This window comes from Galeopterus variegatus, unplaced genomic scaffold, assembly GCF_000696425.1.
Source record: "Galeopterus variegatus unplaced genomic scaffold, G_variegatus-3.0.2 Scaffold2988, whole genome shotgun sequence".
Classification (NCBI taxonomy): domain Eukaryota; kingdom Metazoa; phylum Chordata; class Mammalia; order Dermoptera; family Cynocephalidae; genus Galeopterus; species Galeopterus variegatus.
In genome coordinates, this window is record NW_007729099.1 from 74,897 (window position 1) to 85,304 (window position 10,408).

The 10,408-nt window shown below is 41.3% G+C and overlaps 1 long non-coding RNA gene across 1 annotated transcript in view; it reads left to right on the forward strand.

Moving 5' to 3' along the window:
- Positions 1 to 2,587: 2,587 nt before the first annotated feature.
- LOC103599497 overlaps positions 2,588 to 10,408 on the forward strand; it is a 142,758-nt gene continuing 134,937 nt past the window's right edge. Inside the window, exon 1 of the long non-coding RNA XR_551294.1 lies at positions 2,588 to 2,682. This is a non-coding gene — a long non-coding RNA (uncharacterized LOC103599497). The remainder of the gene's footprint in view (positions 2,683 to 10,408) is intronic.

A 10,408-nucleotide genomic window follows, 5' to 3' on the forward strand; every position in this document is an offset into this window, starting at 1 on the left:
GGAGAGTGATACACATGTGCTCTGGCATCTCGTACTCTGACCTCCACAGCAGCAGTGGCTGTTAAGAACCCCCATCCCCATCCCGTGCCCTCTCCCCGTGCTCATTTCCCATCCCCCAAGCAGGCTCTGGTGCCTAGAGTACTTCACATGTGTTCATGATCTTAGCCCCTGACATAGGGTTTTCTCTTTCAGCCGTAGCCAAAGCAGTGGCATCCAAGGTTTCACCAGCTCCCTGCTCATTGGTTTTTCTTCAGCCAATCCACTTTCCTAAGGCAGGGCAAAGGCAATCAGATGCAGAGAATAATTTTCCTTCCCTGCTTGGCCTTGCTGGACAAGGGGTTGTTTGAAGGACTCATTTTGTATAACGAGTTTTCATTCAAGGTGTACTTTCACATTTTGGCAGCAATTAGGTGGTATTATTACGTCTGCAATGGGTTTTAAATATTCTAATGCAGACATCTGCTTTGAGAGGCTTTATATTTAAAATCATGATTTTCCCCAAGAAATATGTAAAAATGGCAATTATAGTTAACCTGGAAAAGTGACAAGGTCCAGAAGAATGCTTCAGATTCCATCCAAGTTATAAAATATGTTGAAATCATTAGGGAACATTCAGTTCTTGAGACTTTCTCAAACTTTCTTTGACATCAAAGAGAATGTGACCTGTGAAATTAAAGTAAAGGAACTTGTCTTTGGCTCTAGCCCTTCCCTGTTGGACATCCTAAGCTTCCAAGGGCTTCTGTATATTAGTATGTTCAAGTAGAAAATATTTCACAAGATTCCACATGACCACTGGGCTCGATGCCATCCTCTGTATGTGGAGAGGGCACTGATGAGCCCCAGCTGGAAGGATGAACAGTTGCTTTTTTCCTCCAGTGGTGAGATTGAGTTCGTTTTGGGTTATCTCTTCTCCTGCCCTTGTGAATAGCAGAATCTGTTGGTAACATGGTTGTCTAAGGCTAAGAGTTCATTGGTCATCAAACCGAGAAATTGGGTGCTAAATTTCCTACCTACAATCCAACCCTTAACTTAAAACCATTTAACACTGGCTGCCTAGTTTCACACAGCACAATTCCAGATTAGGATGGTATTTAAAATAACAAATGGAGAGGGAGATTGTTCTAAACTTTCTCAGTGATATGGTGTAGATCTCAAAGACTTCTTACCCAGGTGGGTGAGAAGGCCAGTTATGCCATAAAATTAAAGCCAGAGCAAAGTGGGCCAATTCGTTGGAGTTAAAAATAATTTAATGCTGAATCCCCAGGATCCGGAGGAACCTGTTCATGTTTATTCATGCTTTGGAAAATGGAATCACTGGCCAAGAAGCAATATGTTCTGATTTGACTCTAAATCCAGTTTCCTAAAATCTATTTAAGGGCTTAGGTGAACTCAACAAGGATCTAATAAAGACAGGTAATGGGACAACACAGATAAAATTCACAGAAGATCGTGTTGGAGATAAACTGCAGCAGGAGACAGCATGGACAATAATTTAAACTAATTGTGCACTTTGACGTAAATTAACTCTTCCAGAAGTGAAATTGAGGCCTCATTTTGGACAGCTTTCTGAAACTGTCTGCAGCACTCAGTGTACTTGCCAAAAACATATACAGCAAGTAAATTGGATATTAACTGAAAAGGAGCAAATATCCTAAAGATGGTGTGAGGATGATGGGAACGAGTGACACCTCTTCCACAGGCAGACCATTCAGTTGTGCTGACAGGGTGGGGGTGCCAGGCAGCAGAGTGGCTGATGAGTGCTGGGTAGGGTGGGGGAAGAGAACGGACAGAGGTTGTTGGGAAGAAAAGGATTACTAGAAGTGGGGAAGAGGCTGACATAACTATGAAGAAGTGAGTGGCCTAGACCCTTGCAGTTTCAAGGTAATGAAGTGTCTAGCTTCAGAGCATAACTTGATGCAAGCTGCATGCAAGAAAGACATGGTTATGAATAGAGCAGACTGGCCAGGCTTTGTTTTTTCATCTTTCCAGACTCAGAACAAATGGCATTAAGCTAAACGTATGCCTATGGTTAATTCTAACATTTGAATGGCCCTCTGTTTTTAGATTTTGTGAGTGTTAGAAAACTGGAACTGTGCATCACGAGATACATATCTTCATGTAAAAGAAATGTTGACAGTTGAATTATCAGCTGTTACAAACACAGAGGCTTAATCATAAGTGAGAGCAGCAAGGCATCACCTACAGTGTAATTGATAGCACATACACCTTGCACATAGGAGGTGTCTGGGTTTGTACCGCAAACCAAGAAGAGCAATGCTGTTTCCTTATTGGGCTGAAATGTTCTTACTGTATTCCCAGTGTTTATTTCCTACATGCAGTTTGAAAGACAAGAATTTGAAAAGTGCACATTAATGCCTTTTTTGGGAAAACTAAGCAATGCTGTTTCCTTATTGGCCTGAAATGTTCTTACTGTATTCCCAGTGTTTATTTCATACATGCAGTTTGAAAGACAAGAATTTGAAAAGTGCACATTAATGCCTTTTTTGGGAAAACTTTCTAAGTTGTTATTGTTTTCCTTTGTGTTTTGGGAGGTGGGGAGAAAGGCAGGTTTTTATGCAGTTATGTGAGAAGCTACCTGAAATCTGACCTTTGTTTTCTATTTTTTCCTTATATAGGATGATTATTTCAGAAACTGGAATCCCAACAAGCCCTTTGACCAAGGTAAAGTATACAATATTTCTTGCTGTATAGTCCATGGGAAATGCTGTCTCATTTTTCCTTCCTTGCCTGCTGATTTAATGTTCCTACAAAGGCCAGCTAGCTGTTTTATTTTATTGACTTTGGGGACTGAATTGACTGGGGTGATAGAAATTGGCTATTTTTTTGAGCTTCTAGGACAGATTTAAGCAATTTTTAAAAATTAATCAGGACAATCATTATAATTGGTTTTGTTTTTTTTTAAAAAAGGCAAATAGTAGGATGGTCATCAGATTAACCTAGTGAATTGTGGGGCAGAATCCAGTGCTTTCATTTGTGGAACAGACTGTGCCTGGAAACGCTCCCCAATTTACATAAACCCATAAAAATGACACTGTCTTTCTAGAAAAGGTTAATGCTGGGAGACTTTCAAGGGCACTAATATTTCATTTGTTAAATAACTTCTTCATGGTTTCTAAGTAGAAGCTGTTTCAGAGTCACCTCACTGACCACTTGGGTTTAACCTGATCCACCGAGGGCCCTTCCCCCCACCCCAGCAAGCATAGACCAGTCTCCCGATGGCTGCTGTAAATCACTAACAGCATCCTCCTGTGAGTTATTTAAGACACAACGAGGACCTGCGGTGGATCCCATACCTGTTCCCATTGTTCCATATGTGGCTGCTGTTGGCACAGACCCTACTGCTGAAAATGATGGTAGATTGTATTTCAAGTATGTATATGCAATTAATGCTGAAACCCAGAGGAAAAATATCATGTACCATGTGTCAAAATACAAAACCTCTACCAAGGGAAGACATGTTTACTTTTACTAATGCACATTGGAGAATGGAAAACATAAAGGTAGGCATCATTTGCCACTTGGGGATGTAAATGACAGTTTCTCCTGGTTTGGGGCTAACGCAGAAACTTGGAACACCAAAAAGAACATGGCATTTAAATCTGCTTAGGTAAAAAGTTTAAACAAGGATTTTTTTCTCCTAGGATTGATGGCAACTATATCCAGCAGAACCCCACCCTGCTCTCCCTTTTTCTAGCTCTGCAGGCTTGAAAACTGAGTCTGCTGCAATAAGTCCTCCCAGAAAAACTCTTGACTTCATGGGGTATAATTGAGGACCTTAGCCAAGTAACCCTACTTTGCACCTCAGGTGTAGCTGCTGTTGGCTATATACAGAGCCATGAGGCGAGCAGGCAGAGCTGAAAATAGCCTTCACTTAAAATATCAGTCTCAGCAGATGTCATCAATTACGTTGTGCACTGCTCAATAAAAATGGGAAGTTACTATATCAGCACTGACACCACTTGGTAAAATATAAACCACAGGCATGGAAGATGTAGAGCATTTCATCTTCCAGAAAATAGGAGAATTACTGAACTCCAGTGGAAGTTGTCAGCCGAAGAGAGGAGTCATTTCCCCTCCTAAGGTGAAAAAGAATCAAATATGGTTTATTTGGCTTTGTGGTTGGAGGAAACTGTAGGAATAGAACTTGTTGAAAAGCATTTTCAGAGTTTCAGATGACAGGTATGGGCTGGGATGGGAGTGGGACGGGCTTCACAATGGAGGGAGGTGTGGAGTGGGCTTTTCATGTAGAGGGAGAGGACGGGAAGGAAGGCCCAGCATGGGGAATTCTGGTATAGTGCTGTCAGAAAGGCGGATTGTAAGCAGATTGTGGAGGACATCCTGTATCAGTCCACCAGGTTTGAACTTTGCTTTCTTGGCAGTGGGAGCCGTAGAAAGTTTTTGAGCAGGAGAGTGACATGATGAGCACAGTATTTTAGAGGATTTAGTCTGGTGACTCATCAGCTGTGATTAAGAACCCACGACCTGCTTGCTAAATGACATCACTCCTGGGGGACTCTGACTTTTCCATGGCATTGTTCATTGCCTTGGGGTCCAGGGCTCTGGCTGTCACAGGTGGTCAAGTTTATCAATTCAGCTCTCCAGCTTGACCACTGACATGCTAGCTGTTTTATTTTATTGACTTTGGGGACTGAATTGACATCTGATTACATGAAGACGTCTCAAAGTGATGGATCACAAATTAATTTAGATTTTGTGTTGTCGCCATGGTCCACTCAGGAAAGAACCCACTGATTTATTTGGGTATAAAGTTCCACTTGATGAGACTAGCCATTTTAGGAGAAATGGCTGGAGAGATTTAGCATGGAACTTTTTTAAGACAAGTGGGGTCCTTTAAAGTGGAATAAATGAATATTTTAGATAAAGTGTCTAGCCATTGGTTTGAAGGATAATATTTTTTCTTCTGGAGTGGATACTAATCATTCTTCCAGAGCAGCCCAGCTATAGCTAAGCCTCAGATGATGCTGGTGCTCTTCAGAGCAGAATAGGAACTTGTAGAAATTTGTCTCCAGATAAAAAATAAAGCTCAAAAAGTCAGGGGCCCCTTTCACTCATGTTGTTCACTTGAATAGAAGAAAAAAAGAAAAATCTTGCCCTTTGACTTCAATCTATTATACCAAGATCTCGACAAGCTCAAATCCAGACCAAAGCCCCAAACTGTTTTGAGGCAAAAATTCTAAAACTCAAAGGGAGAGATTTCTTCCTGTGCCCAGCTGTGTTTCTGGAACCAGAGCCCAGTGGATTATCGCAGCATTCATGTTTTGCCCAAGTTTTAAATGGTGCCTGGGGAGTCAAGATTGCTTATTTCTAAAATTGTTCTTTAGGAGAGGATTTCTTTTTTCCTCTAGATTAATCCGAAATTTTACATGACAGGCTTAATAGAAGTCTTAAGTCCCTATAGCTTTCCTCTTGGTGTGTAATTTAACCTCACCCCCAAAACAGCCTCTGATTTGCATTCATAGGGCCTTGAAAAATTTTCAGTTTTTAAAGGATGTGTTCACCTTATCTGATCCCTGGAGCTGCTGATTTTCAGAAGCAGCTGGTACCTCACCCCCAAAACAGCCTCTGATTTGCATTCATAGGGCCTTGAAAAATTTTCATTTTTTAAAGGATGTGTTCACCTTATCTGATCCCTGGAGCTGCTGATTTTCAGAAGCAGCTGGCCTGGTTTGTGGGAAGCATCTTAATAATTTCCTCCTGGTCCTCTCATGTTGAATCTGGTTGGTTTCTCCCTCGTATCTTTGCCTTTTCCACATAATTTCGGGAATATGCTTTCCCCTACAGCAAGAACTTGTCTTATCCACATTAACCTATTCCCCACCCCAAACATTCACACCCCACTCTAGCCAAATTAGCCCCCCTCCCCACTGACATCTCTTTTCCTGTTTCTTGATTATGACAGTAAAATAGTTACTATTTAAAAAATTTTTGGAGTATTGATTTTTAAATGTTGCAGATCAGTTCTGCCAGGGAAGAAACAGAAAACTGTTAATTCAAATATTGGTGTGTCCCTTCTTTAACTCAGTCTATCTGCTTTGAAGTTAGATCAAGTTAAAAGTTTTCTCTTTCATCTTTGGCTGCCTTTGCTTGTTTGCTTATTTTAAAGAGATAAAACACCAGGTATAAGATCGAAATCTCACTGGCGCCTCTTCTCAGTACTTTTTGCCATTTTCTTTTCTTTAAAGATGACCATATCATTAATTTGCTTTTCTGTCCATGTTCTTATAGTTTTATGTCATATGTGCATGCCTACAAATAACGTTACATTATATTACGTGCATTGCAATAGTAATTAATGTCTCCTTCCTTCACCCGTTTATCTCACTCGACATTGTCTTTGAGATTTTCTGTTTTGATAGTTGCAGATTTAGCTAATTTCTTTATATTACACTATTCTATCATATCAGTATTCCACAATGAATAATTCTCTACTGATGGGCATTTTTTGTTGTCTCCATTTATTTCACTTTTGGGGCTGTTTTGCCTGCCACTATTAAAATATGAAACTTTGGGCAAATCACATGGCCTTTCTTGATTTCAATTTTCCCAGCTCTGAAATAAAGAGGGGGAACTAGATCATTCCTGAGACCTTTGGCATCTATGAACGTCAAGTTCAGGTACCATAGTTTTCTGTATATGTTTTGTCATAGAAGAAGGAAAAATGAAACTTGAAGCATGATGCTCTCATTTCAAAGGTTACCCTTTAATCAATGAAGTATAAATGTAACTTTAATAAAACTAATGGAATTAAATGGGACTTTCTTTAACCATCATGGGTAGGGAGGGATAATAATAATAATATCAGGTATTATTATCAGAATAAAAAGCCAAAACGGCCAAAGTAAGAGGTACTTACTCTCATACAGTATCCTGTTATACACTGCAAGGTGTGGAGGAGAGAGCAGGGGCTTGAAGGGCTCAAGTTCGAATCTTGACTCTCCCATTAACTTGCTGCATATATTCGAATAACACGACTTATCTCACCTTCATTTTCTTGTCTGTAGAATGGGGCTAATGATGTCTGTCTTATGGGGCATCCGTGAAGACTAAATGAGATCATATTTGCAAAGGACCAGGAGCTGGGGTGCGTGGTATGTTCTTAGTAACCTCCATCTCTCCCGGCTCAGTCAGCTGTCAGGTGCAATTGCGGAGGTTCCATTTCCTCACTGATTGCAGGGGGTGGCCATGTGAGCGTCATGTTCTGGCTTCTCCCTGCCTTCTCAAAGCGATCCCAGTACTCTGCGCCCCTAGAATCAAGGATCAAAAGCTGTTCTGGGTCATGTTCCACCCTTTGGATTGGATAATAGAGCATCATGAAGGGCAGCAAAATTCACCTTGCAATTATGGGGCACTGTGGCCTTCTATTATGGTGTTTAAGAGGTTCTTTCAGCGTGAACAAATCCATTTTAAAGACATGTTTATTATCTCTCCCCAAACTCATAAATTGTGGTGTTAGTTTTATGGAAAACAAAACAAAACAAAATAAAAAAACTTTTCTGCTAATCCACCTGCTGGAACAACAGCCCCTGAATTAATTATATTGTATTTGTTGAGTCCTAATGAACCAGCTTTGGTTTAGGAAAATTCTCAAAAGGGAAAATTGTCAGCTGAATTTTAAAATCGATCAATAATACTGTTTAAACTTTCCTCATTTGAGAGTGTAGAGTGGATTAGAGCATTTTCGCAACAGGGAAACAGCTGCTTGGAGAAAAACTGCTGGAATCACCTATGTCCCCCATTCCTCTCATGCCTGAAATAGAAGGTTTTGTTTTGCTAAGGTTCTCAGTAGTATCATGGAGCAGTTTGTTGCTGGAGGCCTGTTAAATGTTCATGCTGCTGCAGTAGCCATGTATGATGAGAGGCACTGTGGTATGTTGGAAAGGCCCTGGGTGGAGTCTCCAAGATTGGGTTCAATTTCCAGCTCTTCCCTTAAACAGCATTATGTATCTAGACAAGACTTAACCTCTCTGAGCCTCAGTTTCCTCATCTATAAAATAGAAAATTTGACATTTATTACACCTGTGACATGAGGGGTCTGTAAAACTCCTGATCCAATCTTATTATAATGAACACAATAGAGATAAGAAATCTTTAGCAGAAGATGGATTTGACATTTATTACACCTGTGACATGAGGGGTCTGTAAAGCTCCTGATCCAATCTTATTATAATGAACACAATAGAGATAAGAAATCTTTAGCAGAAGATGGAGGCTGATGTTTTGTTCTGGAGCCTCAGATTTAGAAGAATCTTAGTGAGTTTGGATGTATCTACTTATCCATCAGACTATGAGTTAATTGATCAGTTAGTCATTGAATCAAGTACTTACTGATCACCTAGTAGGTGCTGCATTGGTTATGCACAGGGACTATGAAGAGAACTGTGACAGTGTCTTTCTTCACGGAGCTCATGGTCTATGTGGCCAAGAGAGAGACACATTAAATAAAATAACTCAGAGGACATGTTTGAGGTCCCCTGGTGGATGCTGGCAGAGTGTGGGCTCAGGTGAGGAGATGGTCAGCCCTTCCTGGGTGAAGGTCAGGGAGACGATCCTGGCGGAAGTGACCTGGGAGCCTTTCTAGAGATGGCAGATGTCTGCNGTTGTGCACTGCTCAATAAAAATGGGAAGTTACTATATCAGCACTGACACCACTTGGTAAAATATAAACCACAGGCATGGAAGATGTAGAGCATTTCATCTTCCAGAAAATAGGAGAATTACTGAACTCCAGTGGAAGTTGTCAGCCGAAGAGAGGAGTCATTTCCCCTCCTAAGGTGAAAAAGAATCAAATATGGTTTATTTGGCTTTGTGGTTGGAGGAAACTGTAGGAATAGAACTTGTTGAAAAGCATTTTCAGAGTTTCAGATGACAGGTATGGGCTGGGATGGGAGTGGGACGGGCTTCACAATGGAGGGAGGTGTGGAGTGGGCTTTTCATGTAGAGGGAGAGGACGGGAAGGAAGGCCCAGCATGGGGAATTCTGGTATAGTGCTGTCAGAAAGGCGGATTGTAAGCAGATTGTGGAGGACATCCTGTATCAGTCCACCAGGTTTGAACTTTGCTTTCTTGGCAGTGGGAGCCGTAGAAAGTTTTTGAGCAGGAGAGTGACATGATGAGCACAGTATTTTAGAGGATTTAGTCTGGTGACTCATCAGCTGTGATTAAGAACCCACGACCTGCTTGCTAAATGACATCACTCCTGGGGGACTCTGACTTTTCCATGGCATTGTTCATTGCCTTGGGGTCCAGGGCTCTGGCTGTCACAGGTGGTCAAGTTTATCAATTCAGCTCTCCAGCTTGACCACTGACATGCCCAGGTAGCTTCTAATTGTCTTAGGTGTTGGTGTGAATAGTTAGGGGACTGAAAGCACTCAAGAAATAGTCACTTAGCTGTAATTGCTCTCTCTGCTTAAAGATATTTACTGAACTTTGAACAACAGGGTTTCATGGAGTGAGCACTTATGATCATGTAATTGCCTGTGAGGCAGTTAGAAGAAAAGCCCACACCCTCCAGGGAAGAGACCTGGAATGTCTTTGTTGTCTTTAAGCAAATCACGAATGCTTCCTTCCATGGAGGATCATAGCCTTCAAATTCAGGCTTTTCTNTAAGCAAATCACGAATGCTTCCTTCCATGGAGGATCATAGCCTTCAAATTCAGGCTTTTCTGAGAAGAATTTTTTTTTCTGAGATTTGGGTAAAGTAATATATCCTTTTTTCTTATAATGATTTAATGCCAAATCTCCTCACAGAAGGGATGGACAGGAGTTCAGAACTGAAGGGAACAATGATTAATTCAGGGGAGACATTTCCCTTGTGAAGTCCACAAAGAAAGACACCCTGCAGAGAGAGCTGGGCAGGCTGCACAGCTTGAGAGAGCCATGGCAAATGCAAATGGCTTCCTGTCTTGCACAGGCAGAAGTGGAGGCCTGGGATGGGCCTCTGCAGAGGCTGGCTGAGGCTGTGGAGCTCAGGAGGGATTCAAGAGTGTTCTATGCCTTTGCCCTCTTGGCACCTTCTCTCTACTGGCCCCTAGCAAACCCGGGAGCAGGTTTAGTTAGTGCTTCTCAGAGTGGAGTCTGGTTCAGGAAGAAAACAGTTCCTGGTCAAATAAGTGTGGGACATACATATACTATTGTCATCTCTTGCAGTTTCACAATGCTCATTAGCAATTTAAAATCTCTGAGAAGACTTTCAGGAAAGAAACCCATTTAACCTATCATTTTCCAAATTTGCCTTTGACCACATGTTTTCATTTTTACCTTTTCACTACACACCTATCAACTACCCAGAGGATACGCTGTGGGATGTCCTTTGGTAAGTATGGTAAAGGGTTTTGGGGTTTGGACTCAAGTTCTCTAAGTTTAGAACT